Raw genomic sequence first — 20103 nt, 5'->3', positions numbered from 1 at the left:
TGATTATAAGGGGTAAAAGTTGCAGATCTTAGAGAGGGGGCCGTGTCCAAGAGAGGTGAAGAATGATTGGAAATTGAAGCACAACTGTGGTGAGGAACAAATGGAGAGGTTGCCTCACTCTAGGATGAGGTAAGAGATCTGAGATAGGAGGCTCAGCCAATGACTGCACAGATAACTGGAATCCATGTTGCCTAAGAACATAAGAATGGCCATACTGGGTCAGACCAAAGGTCCATCTAGCCCAGTATCCTGTCTTCCGACAGTGGCCAATGCCAGGTACCCCAGAGGGAATGAACAGAACAGATAATCATCCAGTGATTCATCCCCTGTTGCCCATTCCCAGCAAAGAAGTGGGGATAAGGCAACAAGGCAGTACTGGAGAAGTCATATGCTTGTACACTGGTTCTGAATCTACAGGTTTGGGGATTCCCTTCCTGGCAGCTTCTTCTATAAGCAAAGGGCAAAAATATTCTTGGGAGTTGGGGATGGGGAGGGCTAAGCTCATCCCACAGTGGTGACTCCTGTCCTATGAATCATAGCTCTCACTGATCACAGTTTCAGAGGAGCTCGCCACAGCATCACTTGATATGTGTGTCCTTATGTAGACCGGGCTCTGCTCCTGCAACACCCCACTCGACACCTTCCTGGTTTTAGCACTGCTGGCAGTAACGCCTCAGGATCTCCTCTTCCTCCATGATTCCTCCCTCCCACCCCAGGACTAATCTCTTCCCATCCCAGAGAATCTTCTCATGAACTGCTGCTCAGAAGCCAGCGCTCCCTGCTGGGACTGAGGAATGCTCCACCTGCTGGGAATCCAGTGCACAGGAAATGCCTGCACCCCCCACCCCATGCCATCCCCTTCCTGGTGTTAGCACTGCCAGATATGGGGCTTGCCTGCTGAAATGGGCATGTGCATGGGCAGTGGCTCAAAAATATATTGGGGGGCACCCCCCTTTTTGCTCCCCTCACCACCTATGATCCCCTGTATTGGTTGATGTGGGAGGTCAGGCCTCTGACCTCCTTGCAAATGTACAAAAGCAGGTGAGAATTCTGAGTTTCCTGGCTGCTGTGGTCCTTCTGTGAGTTTCTTGGTGGCAGGTGACTACTTTGCCTGTCGTAGTTCATGATAAATGCAAATAGCACTTAAAACACAAGTTTTAAAATGTGATGCAATTTGGATAGCCTCATAAGATAGGTCACCTAGAAAAATGTGTACTGTACCAACTTGAAATCAGACAATGTAACTTAGACATTCACCAAAAACAAGTGCACAGCTTGTACTTGACTAAAATATGCATGGATGTCAAAGATCATATGCACAGCTATTCTTCTGAAATTTTGGTGAAGAACAAAGGAAACTCTTAAACTGTAGTTTATCATATCATTGTGTATTATTTTTATAGCACTCCTAAAAAATCTATGATATAATTTAAAAGCATAATGATAACAAGAGTAGAGGTTGAATATCAGAAGTTGTAATTTTGACCACTGGGTAAGAAGAGAGGATGGTCGAGGCTCATAATTGCTCCCTAGTTGGGGTTCAGTCATCGCCTCCTATGTTAAACACATAGGAAGGAAAAATGTTGTAGTTCACATTTATCACCCCCTAAGAAGAGAATAATTTGTGGGTTGGCATTAGGTCTCCTAAATGTGTGTAGTCTTAGGAACCAGAGGGAATTTTGCCTGCCACTTTGTACAGTTCCCCCTGAGCAATGCAATCACCTTCCTTTCTACTTTTCCCCGGTCCACCTTTCCCCCCTCAGTAATATGGTTCATTCAGGAGCTATATTGTCATTGACTCCCTACTTGCACCTTCTTCTCCTCATCAAAGTAGTGTGGAAGGGGCAGAGCAGAAGTTAATTATTCAAAAATCTTGCTAGAAAGTCCAGGAGTGAATTCATCAGCAACAATGCTATGTATAGTGGTTGTTCATTGGCTCTGCCTATCTATGGCTATGTGATCCTTCAAAAATTACCCTGCAGAACCCCAAACATGCAACACTTGCTCATAGGAGCTACTACAGAATCAGAAAGTATGAGAGCATTGGCTCCTCTCTCCTAGAGTTTAGGGACCATGCAATCAATTTCTGCCCCATAAAGAAGAGAGAATAACATGGCCCTCAGATGTCAGAACACTAAAAGGATGGGCATGTCTCTCTGCCCTATATTTCATTTTACTGTAATCTCACATAGCCTGAGGTTTTTCAAAGGAAACTAGTAGTTAGACACCCAATTCCTATTGTATCTCAGTGGGGATGGGGCATCTAATCTCTTGTAGGTTTCTTTGGAAATGCCAGTTTTAAGCAATAATGGAGTAAGGAGGAAGTTACAATATTCCTAGCAAGTTACAGCATATGCCACTTTGAAAGTTCAGAAAAGGCGGTGCAGTGGTTAGGAACTAGCCAAGCACTTGCAAGACCTATGTTCAGTTCCCTCAAGTGCCACAGGCTTCCAGTGTGAACTTTGGGCAAATCACTTGGTCCCATCTATAAAATGGGGATAATCATACTTTCCTACCTCACAGGAGAATTGTGAGACTAAATACATTCAGGATTATGGGATGCTCACATGTTATGGTGATGGGGCCATACATATCTTCAAAAAGTTGCTGAGTGCTTTGTTTGTGACTTGTCCTATGCTTCAGTACTGCTTTTGCTCAGTGATCTGAATAAAGGAGGGGGGTTACTAATTCTAGTATTAAAAACAAAATTAGAATAACATTTTTGTCTCTTCCATTTAAGATTTTATATCTTTCAATGTCTCAATTCACTGGCATTCTTTCTGTCTCTACTAAATTAAGGCAGTCTAGAAATGCTGCCGTAATACACCTTTTCCTAAAATAAAAAACAATTATGGTGAGGTAAGCCAGGCAGCAACAACAAAAATGTCAGCTATACAGAGAAAGGGGAAAGAAAATAGAGATGCAATTATTAATTTTTGGCAAGAAAAACAGAAAATTATTGGAAAGATATTCCAAGAAGAACTGTAAGCCCATTCAAAATATTAGGATTCAGAGTGCATGCTTGAAAAATTGCTGCTCGGAATTTCTAGACAGGACAGAAGGCTAATTTGGAAAACAAACAAACTAATCAAGAATCTAAACATGTGCCATAAAGTCTAAACCTATTAAGTTTGTGTCTTCCTCAATTTAAGACTTTATTGCAAAATAAAGAACTCATATCAGTAATGTGTGTGGAACAGATGTTGATCAAAGACTATTTACCTGGATAGCTCAATCAGAGTTGTTTTTCCTACTGAAATCCCAGATGATAGATCTCTGGAAGAACATACCTCCTATAAAACGTAGATTGATAGATTATAGGTTTTTAAATCCAGAAGAGAGGCCATTATGATTACAACTAGGCAAAGTGTTTCATCTGAAACTTTATTTTACTGAAAAATGCTGATTTAGGGTGACCAAAACACTTTTTGCAAATTCATGTCAAATTTGCTGAATTGTTTTGGATGAAAACCAAAACATTAATAAAATAAAATGTTTCAATTTTAAATGACTCTGTTTTGAAACTTACTTCAATTCTATAAAAAAAAATGGCTTTGGAGCAAATGACACCGATGTTTGTCTCAAAACAAGATTTTTTTTTTTTTTTTTTTTGGCGGGATGGGGTATGGCAAGTGAACTTAAATCAGTTGGTAACGCAGCTTTAATTATGATCAATCTGACTATTTACATAATACTGGCCTACAATTATTCCCAGTAATTCCTGCATCAAGACCATACATTTTGGTTAAGCTTTTTAGAAAGACTTCTAGTCTTGATTTAAAGACATCCACTGAGGGAGATCCTCCACATCCAGTGGTAAGTTGTTCCAATAGTTATTTACCTGCACTGTTAAAAATGTGCAGCTTTACTTCTAGCCTGAATTTGTCTAGCTTCAGCTTCCAGCTATTGGGTCTCGTTATGGCTTAGCTGCTAGACTGACGAGCCCTCTAGCATCAGAAAACTTCTCCCCATGCAGGTATCTATAGACCATGGTCAAATTCTTAACTTTCTCTTGGATAAATTGAATATATCGAGCTTCTTAAATTTCTCACTGCAAGGTAGGTTTTCTTGAATTAGTCTCATGGCTCTTTTCTGAACCCTTTCCAATTTTTCTACACCCTTTTAAAGTGCTATTTTATCAGACCGTGTCTTGTAAAATATTGACAGATAGGAGACATCTTGGATCTTCCTGTCTATATCCCACTCCCTTATCCCACTCAATATTCAGTGTTAGAAAAGCTAATTTCTCCTTTCACTGATGAATAAAATAGTTCTTGCTTCTCTCTATGGCCAATTGGTGATATGCATGTACTGCAATAAGGTTTCTAATGCATGTTGGCAACTTACATTTTTCTTATCCAGACGTGTATATTATGTCTTGCGTGTTTCATTATTTTAAATTTTAATACATATTTATAAAATTGGCATACATTTGATTAAAAACCCCAATCCCATGTATAAGATCTCTGGTTTACTAGGAAATACGTGGGACAGATTCATCCCCACTATTAACTTAATTGAAGTCAATAGAGTTTTTGCCTGGATGAATTTGTCCCAGTAGGTCTGGTCTCAAAGGCAACCATACCTCAGCAGGTCAATAATAATGTAGTGAGTAACTGTTACTCTAGTGCGCCATCATCCATCTAATAACATGATTAAATTTATATCACTCATCTGCTTTAACAGTAATTTCATTGTCAGAATTTCCATAAATGCATCTGTGTTTATATAGCAGCAGGAGATAATTATTCTGTGTCAATGTTTTCATACTACTAACAAGCCCCTCAATTATATTTGATGAGTGACGTTAGTACCGGCCCAGATCACACCTATTTGCATGAGTTCCTGCCGGAAGAACTAAGGTCCTTTAGAGGAGGAAATTCTATAGTGTTCCCCTTATGGTGTTTCCTCCAGCTTCATTCCTTCTAGGGCTGGGTTCCCTCCTCCACTGTTCCCATGGAAGAATCGTGTTTGGTCCCCTGGATTCACAGATCCCTCAAGATCTTCATGGATCTTAGGTTTTCATTCGAGACACAAGATCATCCACATCTTTATGCTGCCAAGCAAACCTATTCAGCTGACAGCCATGGGAATCCCATGAAGGTGGATTCCACAGAATACAAAGGTTCCATCTTGGCTGTGGTGCCATTTGTCCATATTTTGCATAGTGTTTTGAGGCAAGAACTATTCCTTTCTGCCCAGGAACTCTCACTTCCCATGTGTCGATTCCTGAATTTAGGGAAAGCCCTCTCCTATGATATAACAAGATGAAAAATTGCCCTGCTAAGTCTAGCCAGACTCTATTCAACCTGGAATTTGGTTACAGCTATGGAACTGAACAGGATCCCAAATGAACAAGTGTTTTGGATGCTACGAAAGACAAATTTTCAGCTTTATAAAATATGTGAAATATACTGTTTAGAATGTTAAATACTAAGCCTGACATCTTGAACACAGTTTGCATATAGGGAGTAAACAGAATAAATGCGCACACATTCAGAAAAATATTGAGGACACATTTGGCTATTCAGTAGTGGCACATGTTGTCTTCTTTGGCACCACAATTTGACATCCAATTTTTATGATGTATTTTGTTGGTTCATTGTAACAGAGGTTCCTTGTTTTACTTAGATGATGTCATTTCCACTTGCTATTTCTAGTTTGTCAATAGGAAAAATCTATCATGTGATCTTTATTCTATATCATGGAAAATAACTAGGGCTGTCAAGTGATTAAAAAAACTAATAGCGATTAATTGCACTTTTAATATCATTTAAATATTTTTGGATGTTTTCTGCATTTTCAAATATATTGATTTCAATTTCAACACAGAATACCAAGTGTACAGTGCTCACTTTATATTTATTTTTGATTACAAGTATTTGCACTGTAAAAAACCAAAAGAAATATTATTTTTCAATTCACCTAATACAAGTACTGTAGTACAATCTCTTTATCATGAAAGTTGAACTTACAAATGTAGAATTATGTACCAAAAAACCTGCATTCAAAAATAAAACAATGTGAAATTTTAGAGCCTGCAATTGGTATTCTATTGTTTAACAATGTGATTAAAACTGTGATTAATCACGATTAATTTTTTGAGTTAATCATGTGAGTTAACTTCAATTAATCGGCAAAATAACATGTTGCCATCAGTCTTTCCACTCCTGAAGAATAACATGCAGTTTCAAAGCAGTTGGAGATTTTAAAATGTATACACTTTTGTTGGAATTATGTTTAATCTTTTTTAGTGTGCAAATATCCTATAACACATATCTTCAAGGATATTGTCAGTATAGTTCTGTAAATTGCCCTAATTCTGCTATGAAGTGAGGAGACTGGCTCTTCAAAGTATCTACTGCAGTATCCATCTTAGTCTGTGCCTATGCTAGAGAGCTCTGATTCAATGTGCTGCTCTGCACAGACTTCCTGTGTGACCTTGGGTAAGTGACTTAATTCTCTGTGGCTCCGTTTCTGATCTGTAAAATAGGAATAACAATCCTTCCTTACCTCATAGTATTGTTGTGAGGATAAAAATATTAAAGATTGTGGATCTACTTATGAGTGTAAGAGAGAGGAGGAGGAGGAGGAGGTGGTGGTGGTGATGGTGATGATGATGATATTATTACACTGGATCTGGAAGGGTTTTTCAGGTCAAATACACATACCTGCTCTAGCTCTGATTGAGTCAGTGTGCTTAAAAATAGAAGTATAGCCACAGCAGCATGAGTGGGGTGTGGGGCTATCCACCCCAAGTATGATTCTGTCTGGTACACTAGGTATGTCCTCGGGCAGCTAGCCCCTCCCACTGCTTGCGCTGCCACAGCTACATTTCTATATTTAGCATGCTATGTCTACTTGAATTGAAAATTGCATCATCTTCAAGTATATGCCCTATGGGCGCTCCACTGTAGGATGTGTGCACGTCCGTGTGCTCTCGACCAGAGATTTGAATTAGCAGTGACCGTGGGTCGATGCCTGCACACTACACTTCAGAATGAGGGCAAATAAGGAGGAGTGGACCTGGGGCTTGAGACAGAGCAACTGTGTGTCTGCTGCTTCCCAGGAGCTATTACCAGTCATTCCTTTTACTACTTCCTTGCTTTATTATTTAATTTCTTTAGTATTTAATTTAAATGTTATTCCTTTGTTTGCACAAATCTCTGCAGTTTAGGGGGAGGGGCCTGTGGGTGCTCAAACACCTATAACAACAAGGGTCTGAGGTGACCGCTTCTAAGGGACCAAAAGAGGTCTTCCATCCATGGTCCTGGGAAAAACTAAGACCTTAGAAGTACTTTTTAAGTAGTGAAACACCAGTAGTGGCAGAGAAACAATGGCCATAGCACCTACAGCATATGAGGGTTGCCCATCACCTTCAGTGTGCTAAGTCTGAAGTCTGTGTAAGATCCTAAATTACAAGACTGGATATGTATCATGTAATGTAAAATGGGTAAATTATTGTGATAAAAAATACTTTTGATAGTTGTTCATAACACAGCTTACTTCAATTAGCCACATTTTCTGGAAAATAAAGAAACATTCAGGTATCTTCGCATAACATTTAATTATACTAATCCACAAAAGGCTGGATAAGTGTGAAATACACTGTATGTGGCATTTACAATATCCAATTTATAGCATCTTCTGAGTGCTCGGCAGCTCAGAAAAATCAAGCCTCTAGTCAATTTCCCATTAAGGTCCTCAATGAATGATCCAATTACAGGTTTGCTCTTGTAAAATGCTTTTAGTTTGTAAAGCACTTCGCAAATATTAACTAATCCCCAAAATACTATTAAAATGGAAAATAATTACCGTTATATTCCCTTGTAACAGAAAAACTGAGGCACAGCAAGATTAAGCTTAACATCTTCAAACTCTGAGGCCCAAGTTTGGATGTTAAGGTAATATCAAGACTCTCTAAAAATAGACTAGTTTCAGAGGTGCTGAGCACCCACAACTAATATTGATAGTAAGGCCACTGATTATGGGCCTGACCCTGCATCATTGAAGCCATGGAGAGTTTTGCCATCTGTGTTAGTAGGTTCAAGATTGAGTCTTAAATTATTAAATATGAATTTAAGTGCCAATGTTAGACACCCAAATCTGAAAATCTTGGTTCCTAGTTCCTTGCCTGATACGGTAGGGGATTCTGGCTCTGACACTATTAGAATTCTGGATTTCTGGGCCCCAGTCTATGCTCAGACCATTAGAGAGCAGTAGTGCTTCAGCACACATTTGTCACACATGCAGTGGAAGAAATGAAATTTTCCTGGATTATTATTTTGTCTCTGTTTGTACAGTGCCTAACACAATGGGGTCCCAGTCCTCGGGCTCTCAGGAGCTTTGGTAATACAAATAATTAATAAGTAGACTATTCAGAATCTAAAAAAGTATGAAAGGTTTGAATGTCATAATGAGGCTGGAGCTGGTAAGACATTATCTCTGTCATTAAAAGTAAAAAGCATTTTATGAGAAATTCTAGGGTGTTCTTACTGGCTTTTTACTGCTCCTTGAGGAACCATATCTTTGTGTGTTTGTTACTCTGAATCAGGGCTGGCTCCAGGCACCAGTGCAGGAAGCAGGTGCTTGGGGCAGCCAATGGAAAGGGGCAGCACGTCCGGGTCTTCGGCAATTTGGCGGTGGGTCCCTCAGTCCCTCTCGGAGGGGAGGACCAGCCGCCGAATTGCCGCTGAAGAATGAAGCAGCGCGGTAGAGCAGCCATCCAAGTTAGGCCGACTGTGGCTTTTTTTTTTCTCTTCGCTGCTTGGGGCGGCAAAAAAGCTGGAGCCGGCCCTGCTCTGAACTATCTTTTCCTCTCTTAGGTCCTCCTCCCACAGGCTGTGGCTGAGTCACTGGGGCAGATAGGATGAAAAGGGAGTAGGAAAGAGATACTTATGGTATCCTTGCCCATGCTATGTGGATAATAGTTCTAGATACTGAATAAAGGGCCAAATAATGAGTTCTTTACCCAGGTCCACATTTCCCCCTGTGCAAGAATAATCCATGGAGAGGATAGGAAAGTCCATGAGTCTTAACTTGTGGAGCTCTTCCCCCATGGGGTGGTGGTGGTGGGGTAGTTCTACTCTCTCAAACTCATAGATTACCAGGATGGTTGGTTGGAAGAAAGGGACTTTGATACAGATGCCTCCTTCCTCCTTGTATCAGCCCATGGACAGTGGATGCCTTACCTACTTGTTGGCCCTGGAACTCCCTCAGGGGGAAATGAGGGGGGAAGGAAGAGCATTTTAAATCAAAGGTGAATCCCTGTGTAGTTTCCCTGCACAACTCAGAGGGATTCTAAGATTTTGTGTTATTTCCACTCAGCAGAAGTGATGGATATGCAGATTTCCCCCTTAAATCAGTAGAAATTTCAGGACTGAACAGACAATGAGATCATCTAGTCTGACCTCCCATATATCTCAGGACATTGCATTTACCCCTGCACTGATCCCAATAATGTGTGTTTGGCAAGGATATCTCCCAGAAAGGTATCCAGTCTTGATTTGTAATCATCGAGAGGGAGAATTCCCTCTTCCCTTGGAAATTTGTTCCAGTGGTTAATCACCCACACTGTTAAAATTTGGGTCTTATTTCCAGTTTGAATTTGTCTGGCTTCAGTTTTCAGCCATTGTTATGGAGGATAACTTCAGTTTTATCCTTCAGTTCTTGTTTTGCCTTTCTCCATTAGATTAAAGAGCCCTTTAGTACCTGGTATTTTTCCTCATGAAGGTACTTGTACACTATAATTAAGGCTGCGAGTCTTTCACAGAGGTCATGGATTCTGTGACTTTCTGGGACCTCTGTGACTTCTGCAGTGGCTGGTGCAGCTGACCCAAGCAGCAGTGACAGGACCCCGGGCTTTCCCTCTCCCCCCCGCCCCCCTGCAGCAGCAGTGCCCTGGACCACCAGCCCCCACCAAGAGCAGCAGCGTCCGCGGGAGCGTCCCGCACCCCACCCGCCCCAGCACGTAAGATTTAATTAGGGGTATTTTTAGTAAAAGTCATGGACAAGTCACGGGCTGTGACTTTTTGTTTATTGCCCATGACTTTTACTAAAAATAACCATGAGTAAATCATAGCCTTAACTACAATCAAATCACTATGTGATAAAGAGCTCAATCTGTTTAGCTTGTCTTTCACTGTAAGGCATTTTCTCCAGCTCTCTAATCATTTTTGTTGCTCTCTTCTGCACCCTCTCAATTCTTTTCACACCCTCTAAAATATAGACACCAAAATAGCACACAATATTCCAGTATCGGTCTCACCAATGCCATATACACCTCCCTACTCCTCTCCTCTCCTCCCCTGTATATACCTCCAAGTGTTGCCTGATTCATTGAGTGATTGTTGGTTAATTATTGATTTTTTTTTTTCAGAATTTCCAATTAGTCACTATTTTAAAATTCTGAGGTTTAAAAGGTCCTAGTCCCAGAATCGGGCACTACAGAATTAAGTTCAATGTCTGGTTGGGACCCCCGGCATGCACAGCAATGCCATTCACACTAAGGGCAAAGCAAAGCTTTAAATACTTTCATTAGTATAATTAATAAAAATACAAATGTTCCAAACCAAATCAGAATATAGCTGTAACGTAAAATTAATGCAGTATCCCGCACCACACTTTAGACATACTTCTCATGGAGATCTAGTGGTAAGAGACAGGCCCTGTTCCACAAGTCACTTTTTTTCCTAATCTGAAGTGCATCTGAACACAGGTTGGTATTTGTAAAAATGAATAAACAAAGTGCTCAATGTAACCTCCTAAATGTAATAATTTCAAACTAGATTCTTAGTTGTGAACTTTTAAGCAAATAGGTGACATGTAGTATGCCAAAATACTACCAAAATGGTTGCCAAGATGTGTAAGTATATATAGACAAGGCATGCATATATTTTTTTCAATGACTGTTCTTGTGAAATTTACAAAAAGTATATTCTTTGTCTTTTATACCCACAAGATTAATTATTGCAAGCTTTGCTGGTCTTCAAAAGATATTTTTTTTATCCTTCAGATCTTTTACCAGCAGTGTTGTTCTTTGATATGCTGTGCATCCTGCAAATGCTTGTTTCCCTCCTCCGCACCCATATTTAGGTAAAACTTCAGCAGGGACCTCCATAGTATTGCAGCAGTGAAAGGTGTAGTCTATCTTTTGCAAACCCATATTTTTTCTAGAGTAACACCTTGACCATAGAAATACAATCTGGGCTGAGTGAGTTGGTATGCAAGATTTCAGTGTAGAAGCACTCTCTATTTTTAAATACAGCAAATAAATGTATTTGGATATTTTTGAATTATTGGCTTGCACTGTAAAATATTAAGGGACTGATCCTGCTCCTAATATGGCTTTTGCTATCTACGTCAATGAAAGGAGGATTGGGTTCTAAATCTAAGCACTCCAGTATGCTGATATAATTTCAAACCCTCCTGTTTTTCTTAAACTAACATAATTGTTAACCTACTGTAATTCACATTATACGTTTTCCTCACCTCATGTACAAGTTGGACTTTCCCCTTCTCTGTTGTGCATCATTCCATTTATACAGTTACAAGGACGCTATCAAGTTTTACTCTCAATTATTTGCAGGCTCTGTTAGAATTTGTGAAATAACATTTCTTTCCCTGCAGCAAATATGGAATTCTTTCCGCTTGTGTTTCTAATAGAGCTTGAAATTAGAATAGAAAGGCTTTGGTTTCATACGTTATTTTCAAGGTATTTGAAAACACTTTACAAAGCTATTACATACCGTTAGTACTGCTCGTAAATTGGAACAGACAGAGAATGGAGGCAAAGGACTGATAAGGGCAGGAATGAGTTATGGGATCCTCTAGTGATGCCATGGGTCTACCAGATTCAAAGATTTTTTGAATATTTCAACAAATTCAATATTTGTCAAGAAACTAATTATTGCCAGCTTTGCTTCCTGGAAGCCTGTGGGATGGATAGAATTAAAATCTCCTCCCTTAATAGGCCTTCATCTATTAAATGGGTAAATGCCTTTTACTACTCCTAGTAATTTTTTATTATTTCTACTGTAATGCATAGACCCCTGCCCCCATAAGGGATCAGGGCACCATTGTACTAGGCAGTGTACAAACCAATAGCAAGAAGGGCACCAGGGAGTTCAGAATCTAAGTAAAAATAGTGGATCATACTATTAATAGGCACAGCAACCTGTAAATGGAGGGAAACAGTCAGTCATTTACCAGTTATTGTAACTACAAATTCTGTCTGTTTGTGTTTCTACTCATACTCTTGGCCATGCATAGAAATTTGTACATAAAATCATTGTCATACCCCAATCCTGGACACTTGGCACAACACAATCCAAACCTTCCTGATCAAAAATATGAGAGGAGCACACCTCACACCCTGCCATACTTGGAATTTGATTTTTTCCCCCATCCTCTGGAGCCTCATTTGACATGTACCTTTCTTATAAAACACTAAAAGGAACAGTTTTCTCTTAACAGTGATCTGTATCTTATCAATATTCTAGGAGTGTCTGCCACTGAGGGCTCAGCTGTTGAAGGAGGTACAACAGAAATCCAAACTATGGTGAAAGGGTCAGAATGTTACCCCACCAAAGGCAGAAATAGCTCCATTCCAAGCCAACACGTTAATAGAGTGCAGCATTCATCCCTATTGCTGGTGGCAGTTCCACCCCATAAATATTCCATGAAAGAAAGAAAAGCAAAGGAAAAAACCCACACACATGTGCCTGCCTGCACGCACATGCACACCGATTGGTGGTTAAGGCTGTGGCCTGGGATGTGGGAGACTGATGTTCAAGTCCCTCTTCTGCCCAATTCCCAGTGATCTGGGGGTGAAAAACTCTGCTCTTAATCTGTATCTGGGGTAGCCGTGTTAGTCTGTATCTACAAAAACAACAAGAAGTCTGGTGGCACCTTATCTGTTAGTCTTTAAGGTGCCACCAGGCTCCTTGTTGCTCTTAATCTGGCAGAATAAGGATTTGAAACTGATTCTCCCATATCACAAGCTCGTGGCTTAACCACTAAATCTCTCTCTCTTTTCCTGAATTGAAAAGCTCAAGTTTTGATCTGAAAATGAACATTTTAAAACAATTCTGTTTTTGCAAAACATTTGAAAGGTTTTGGTTTCATTCCAGTGCAGAAGAAAACCTTGAACATTGCCATGAAGCAGAAATGTTGTGCTAAGGTCAGCTTCATTAATAACAATAATAGAAAGCCATTCTCCCCAAAACACATGAATGTAGACACTCACCTTGCTGAAACTACCCACGTGAAATCCGTGACCATCCCATTAATCTACTAATGTATGTTGAATGTGGTGTGTCCATGATTAGAAATGAAATTTGCCATAATCCTCTACAAGAGAGAGATGCCTCTAAAACATTCTGCATCATGAAAAAGGATAACATAACATGACATAGGATAATTAAAAGCATACATCATGGGAGGGCTATCAACATTTATTTGAAAATTTAAAAAGCTACTCTAACACAGTAGTCATAGCACCCATGTACATAGTGATCTTCTACAAAGTTAACATGAACCCCAGAAGATGCTAGTTCAGAGAAAGTTCAGGATTCCAACCGCTAAGGTGTCTATGCCAAAACTTTAACAGTCACAAACTTCACGATCCAAAGAACTTCTGTATCTTTTAAATGCTGCCTTTTGACATGGTCTATTGTGGAACCTGTGCACAAATTCTTCTCATAAAATCAGCTGTCGGTGCTGAATCTGATATTCCTTAAAATCATGAAACAGAAGTAATTGCTTTATGCAAGGAAAATGCTAGTGAACCCTGTAATCAGAACAAAGAACATACATTTATATTAAATGCATTCTTGTATCAAGTAGATTGAATTTCAGCCAACAGAATCCAATCCTAATTTATATCTTCAGATCATGGGTGTGACTCACAAAATAATCAGAATTCCTTTCCATTCTACCCAGGTACTAAAGCCCCCAGGTCAAAAACTGTTAAATGAAGAGGGAAAGCTCAAAGGGAAGAGGGAAGTAAGAAGAAAGTTAGCAGTAACTGGACCTGTAATTACTCCCTTGAAATCAATCCTATATTCATTATGAATGGGAAACAAATTTTTGAGCTAGTTAAAATAAAAAAAATATGCTGGTTTGGGGTAGAAATATGCACGTAGTGGGGCAGAAATGCCAATCGGAACTGTCTGTAGAGATGCCTGGGCACGTGTAGACAAGCTTATCCAGGTATATTGAATCTTCTATTGCAGGCATAGTGTTTCTGCCAAACCCTGCGTGGATTCTTGAAAACTATAGTCAAATAAATAATGTCTGTTTGTTCTTCCCGGGGCTTCTGGAGCAGCCCAGTTTTTACTGTCAGTTTACAGAGTCCCAACTGACGATTTTGGGCTCTAAGTGTTGAGAAACTATCAGCTACAGAAGTGCCCAAAGCGAGGCTAGGGGCACGTAAACAGAAGACTCTTGTCTGAGTGTAATGATCACAACAGAGGATACTGTACCCCCGAATGAAAAAAAAATTGTTTATATAAAGTCTGGAACAACTTTATTGAAACGAACAAGAGAAATAACTTCAATAATAGCTTATTATAACTTTCCTCATAGTTGCAGGAATGTTTATCATATGCACATTTTACAGCTGAGGTAAACTGAGGTATATGGAGAGAAATGACTTGCCCAAGGTCACCCAGCAGACCAGTGGCAGAGCTAGGAAATGAATTCAGGTTCTGAGTCACAGAACATCCCTCCACACACTTGTGTATAGTAATCATCATTTGAAAGTTACCTTGGTAAGCATAGATCAGTTACCTCAGATATAACTGTCTCCATGTCTTTCAGAATATGGATTAGCTGTAAGTCCACTGTGTTGAATTGTTGATGGTACTTTTTAATAACTGTATTACTGAGGGGCAGGCTACTATTTTCTGCATGCTCCCTAAGTAGTTGATTTTTTTTAAAATTTAAACCTTTAAGTGATACTTAAGTGAACTTTGTTATAGGCAGAAATGAGGGGAAAGGGTAGATCTGAGTGGCTTCATGACTCATCAAAAACCCATTAGCAGCAATGCATGGTTTTAGGACTTGGTAATACTAGAGCTATAATACTGTAATTGATTAAGCAGCAATGATAGGGGCACAAAGCATTTCCTTAAAGTTTAATGACCGGTTGGGAGGGATTGAGCCTTGGGAACTGCTCTGTGCCAAGATCATTACTGCTGTAATAGGAACATTATTTAGCACATAAGCCAAGATTTTCAGAAGTGACTCTAATGATTTAGGGTACCTCCGTTTTTTGGGTGCCCACTTTGAGACAATTTAAAGGGGCTTGATTTTCAGAAAGTGCTGAGCATCTATCTACCCGCTACAAATATCAAGCCCCGTTAAGGCATCTCAAGTGGGACATTCAAAATCACTAGTCAATTTTGAAAATCTTGGCCATATAGCACTGTACAAATAGTTACTAATTTATTTCTTACATCTGTAACATAAGTTGTTATCCCCATTTTTACACAGGAGGGAAAAGGCAGAGAAGTTAATGTATTTGCACAAAGGTGTTTTACAATGTCAAAACCAGGATTTCTGGACTCTCTGGCTCCCAATCCTGTGTTCAGATAACTAGTGCAAACTTATTGTAAGGAGAACATGTAAACATACATGTTTACATCATATTATCTACTTACCTCCTCTTTCATTCTGGCTATTTCTTTCACTCTGTATTTTAAATTTTGTCAATTCTTTAAATTTTTAAGCTAACTTGGACAGTTTTCCTCTGCTCCGTTTCTTCTTCCTTTTTACAGAGTTCCTTTCACATGAGTTGGTAAGAATTGCCACAGGCCCGCAATTAGGTCCACCTGGATATCACCCTGAGGTATTGCAGCCTAGGGCCAATGAGAGCTAATATTCCCAAACAGATGATCTGAGGTTCGGAAGGCTACCAGCTGTCACATTAGGAATGTATGACAGACTCAGTACAAAAGTCAAGGATTAGACAGGTACTGAGTCTGAGCTGCCTTCTCCATCCCTAACAGTGGTCATCCTAGCTCAGGGTTGGCCGGGCATGAGGGAATTAGAAGCCTGAATCTTTGCCTTCCAGTTGATAGTGAAAGCGACTTCCATTTCAAGAGTCGTCAACCTAAAACTTTTCAACAGCACACAGAAAAAATAAAAATTGAAAAAGGATTTGTAAAAGAACCATTTGCTATTTACACAGGAGTCAATCAACATCTTAGGGTTTTATTTGCAATGAGCAACAAAGAAGGAATTAGTGAGGAAATGCTATGCTTAAACTACTATTTACCGTGTATATAGCAGTAGGTAGATCACAGAACAGATAAGGTCTGCGTCTTCAATTGGGGGTTTAAAATGGAATGGTATTGCTCAAGTTAGAAACTTATTTGGAGAGAATTCTAGCACCCATTTTCATGAGGTAGAGGAGGAGGACTCTCAGGCCTCCAACTCACAGCTACCCTTATACAAAAGATCTATAGTAATAGTACCAAACTTTAAACAAGCCACTATTATTGTATTCTCTCCCTAAGAGTTTATCGCCTTAATTATGCAGCTCAACTTTCCTTACCATAATTCATTTTTTAATAAGGCATCATTTGGTTGCCTCTAGTGGTTGCTCACAAGAAACATGAGCAGGGAAATTCAGATTATTACTTTACTACGAATGAGAATTAGATAATAAATCTGGGATATTGTAAAATATTTTTACCTGCACCTGTTTTATACCAGCACAAATGTCACTAGATAAAATAGAGCAATCCAATCTTACAAGATTCTGAGCATCAACGGTATGGTTCTGTGTGTCCTTAACTCCTTACGATGGATCCAGTTGTGCTCCTATCAAAGGCCTCGATTCAGAAAAGCATCCTTATTCAGGATAGCAGTTAAGTATGTTGCTGAAGTGCCATTCTCTGCAAAGAGACTTTAATGAATTCTTAAGTGCTGTCCTGACTGGGGATGGATGTATAAGTACTGTCCTGAACTGGGAACCAAAACTTCAATTGACAAACGATGCAGGCTCAAGTTCTGAGTGAATGGAAGTTGTGGGTGCTCAGCATCTTTGAGGAAGTACTCCGCACCTCTGAGGATCAGCCTGTAACTTTCCCAGACTCACATCTACACCTAAAGTTTGATTTGGGGGTGAATGAATTCTGGGTGCCCACCTGAATGAAAAAGTCAGCTTCCACCAGAATTACCTAGGGGTCTTTGTTGCACAGCTTTGTTCTGACCTAGATTAAATATTAATGCTCAATTCATTTTCAGGAAGCTACCTAGAGATTAGTTGCAGTCCCACTGTTTGTATTTCTATTCAGTTTTAAATAGAAGAAAATGTGTTCACCTTAACCAGCTTATACTAGTCTGCAATATTTTAAGCAGATAAGAATACCACAAAAAATCATGACTGAAAAGAAATATAAAATTCTAGAGTACCACTTTACATTTTGTCATTTAGATAAAGTGATACTCTAGATTTTATACTTATTATTCAGAGTTTTGCAAGATAATGATAAATAGAAATAATAAAACATCAGCTCCCTCCTCATGTACTCATTAGTTTTCAGTAAAGCTGTGAACATTATACAATACCGCTCCTGGTAAGCAAAATCATTTCTACAACAATAAAAAAAAATCAGAGCAATCTAAGACCACAAGCTTCTCATGTATATTATTGTAACAGGGTGCTGGCCTAAGAGGCACTGAACTGCCCCTGTTAGCTCAGAACCTGCTAGCATAGCTCCCATAAAGGGGAACTCACTGGAGCTGGCAGGGTGGGGCTCATTAAAGGAGCCTGAGAGCAATCACCTGTGAGCCTGCTGAGAGGAAGGCCTATAAAGCTAGCAGGAAGGAAGTAGGAAGGAGGGAACAGGAAAGTGAGGAGGGCCTGCTCCTCCCAGCTAGCTGTAAGAGCAAGCTGTTCCCTAAGGGGCTACCTGACTGATATTGAGCTGTATATACGTGGTGGTGGGAAAATACAGGGAATTAAAAGGGCACTGGTGTGTGAAAGAGTGGTCTCCAGAGAATTTGTGCTGTGAGCAACGAAGTGCTCGTCTACAATTATTATTTTACTAACTGCTAGCAAACATTATCTCCTGCAGACTTGCCAGTTGTGCATAGTGTCCCCTTACACAAAATTCTACTCCGTTATACTGGTGTAAATCCAGAATTACTCTAATGACCTTAGATCTAGAATGATAGTAGATTTCGGGAAGGGACTCTTTGGGAAATTTTCTGTTTACAGTTTTCACCACCACACTCTTTGTTATTCTCTGGAATATTGTATTACTTTCCCTGATCAGTCATAAATCTTTCAATACTCTTAACTATTGTACCTTTAAATTTTCATTTGAAGTCTCTGCTTCCACTGGCCTGACAAATTACTACTGTTAGACCAACAACCCTTATAGGTGGTGGCATGGACAGGATGAGATTTTTCAGGGAGCCTATAGGTGCTTGTTCATCTCCAGGGTTTGACTCTCCCGCTGAAACAGTAGTTAATGACTAGTTAGGCATTCCACCCTGGACAGCAGATGTTTGAGACACAAGGTGGGTGAGGTGGTAATTTTTATTTGACCAACTTCTGTTGGTGAGAGAGACAAGCTTTTGAGCTTACACAGATCTCTTCTTCAGGTGATCTTGTCTCTCTCACCAACCAAAATTGTTCTAATAAAAAATATCACCTCACCCACCTTGTGTCTCAAATATTTACAATACAGGGTGGAATGATTACCTAGTCATTAATTACTGTTTCAGCTAGAGAATCAAACCCTGGACATCAACATCTCTCTAATATTTTGGGACAAACAGGGCTATAACAATATTCATACAACTATAGATGTATGAACAGTTTTATAATCAAAACAGAAGTCAAGGAAAGTTACAGCACAACAGAGGGGCAATTGCTTCTTTTCTTCCGTCTTTTGCAGGAGGAACACAATCAATTAGCAAAGCTGCAGCTTAGCTTTTTCTTGAGGAAAAATATGGGCTGCATAAAGTAGTTTGTAATGTACTGGCTAGTATGCCCATGTATCTCATCCTTTTTCTAAATGGAATCAGACTTGCTCAAGCATCTGTATACAGGGATAAGGTATTCTCTCATTTACAGAGGGTGGAGCTGCACTGGTAACGCTAAAGGGAATATTTGACCTGTAAGCCCCAACATTACTAAGATTCTCTCTCATCAAATACTGGAGGTGGATTTTATGGAGCATAAGTTGTTTCACATGCATTACTTGCACAGCTACTCTGTTTACATGTTGGCAACCACATACTGTGACAAACAGATCAAAATAGTGCATTAAATCTTGGTCAATAGCAAAAATAACCCTGACTTCAATAGGATCAGGAACTGGCTGAGTGTAGTTTAGTTAGCAGTCTGATTGTTAGAGACCTCAGACTACAGATTCTGTTATTTAAAAAAAAAAAAAAACCACACACACACACACACACTAGTAACCAGCAGAAGCAGAAAATATCTCTCCTAAGCCCTGGGACAAAACCATAAATAACTGAGAATACATATTCTACAGTTGCACTGATGGGGGGGAAACTCCTCATGTTCATCTAGGTTAGTTTTTACTACATGACATCACTTCTTAAAATTGTGAAGTTTAAGAATGTTGTTAGTCTTTATAAATACTTTATTAAAAATTTATACTCATTTTGCTTCCATGTAACTTTTCTTCTCTAAGGTTGCAGGAAAAGCTGCTTCAGTCCTGTTTATGACATCATAGTCAATTTTCTCTTACTTTATTCTAAAGCAAGTGCTCTGAGAGAAAGAGGGATAGATAGTGCACGACTTTTCAAAGGCCGCTTTGACAGCTAGAATTTCTTTATCTAGAATTGCATAATTCTGTTTGGCTGGAGTGAGCTTCCATGAATAGTAGGTGCAAGGTGCTGGCCCCAAGTGCCACACTGAAGATGTCAATCTTGAAGATGAAGGGTTATGGCAGGTTGGGATGGATCAAGATTGGGGTATGGATAAAGGTCCTCTAGAGCCGGTCGAGTGCTTATTGGGCCTCCGGACACGAGTTGAGGGAAGTGTTTTTGCAAAGAAGCTCTGTCAATGGGACGATTTAGCTTGAAAACCCAGAGATGAAGTGTCCATAAAAGTTA

This window comes from Trachemys scripta, chromosome 11, assembly GCF_013100865.1.
Source record: "Trachemys scripta elegans isolate TJP31775 chromosome 11, CAS_Tse_1.0, whole genome shotgun sequence".
Taxonomy (NCBI): Eukaryota; Metazoa; Chordata; order Testudines; family Emydidae; genus Trachemys; species Trachemys scripta.
Note: the sequence above shows the minus strand (reverse complement) of the source record.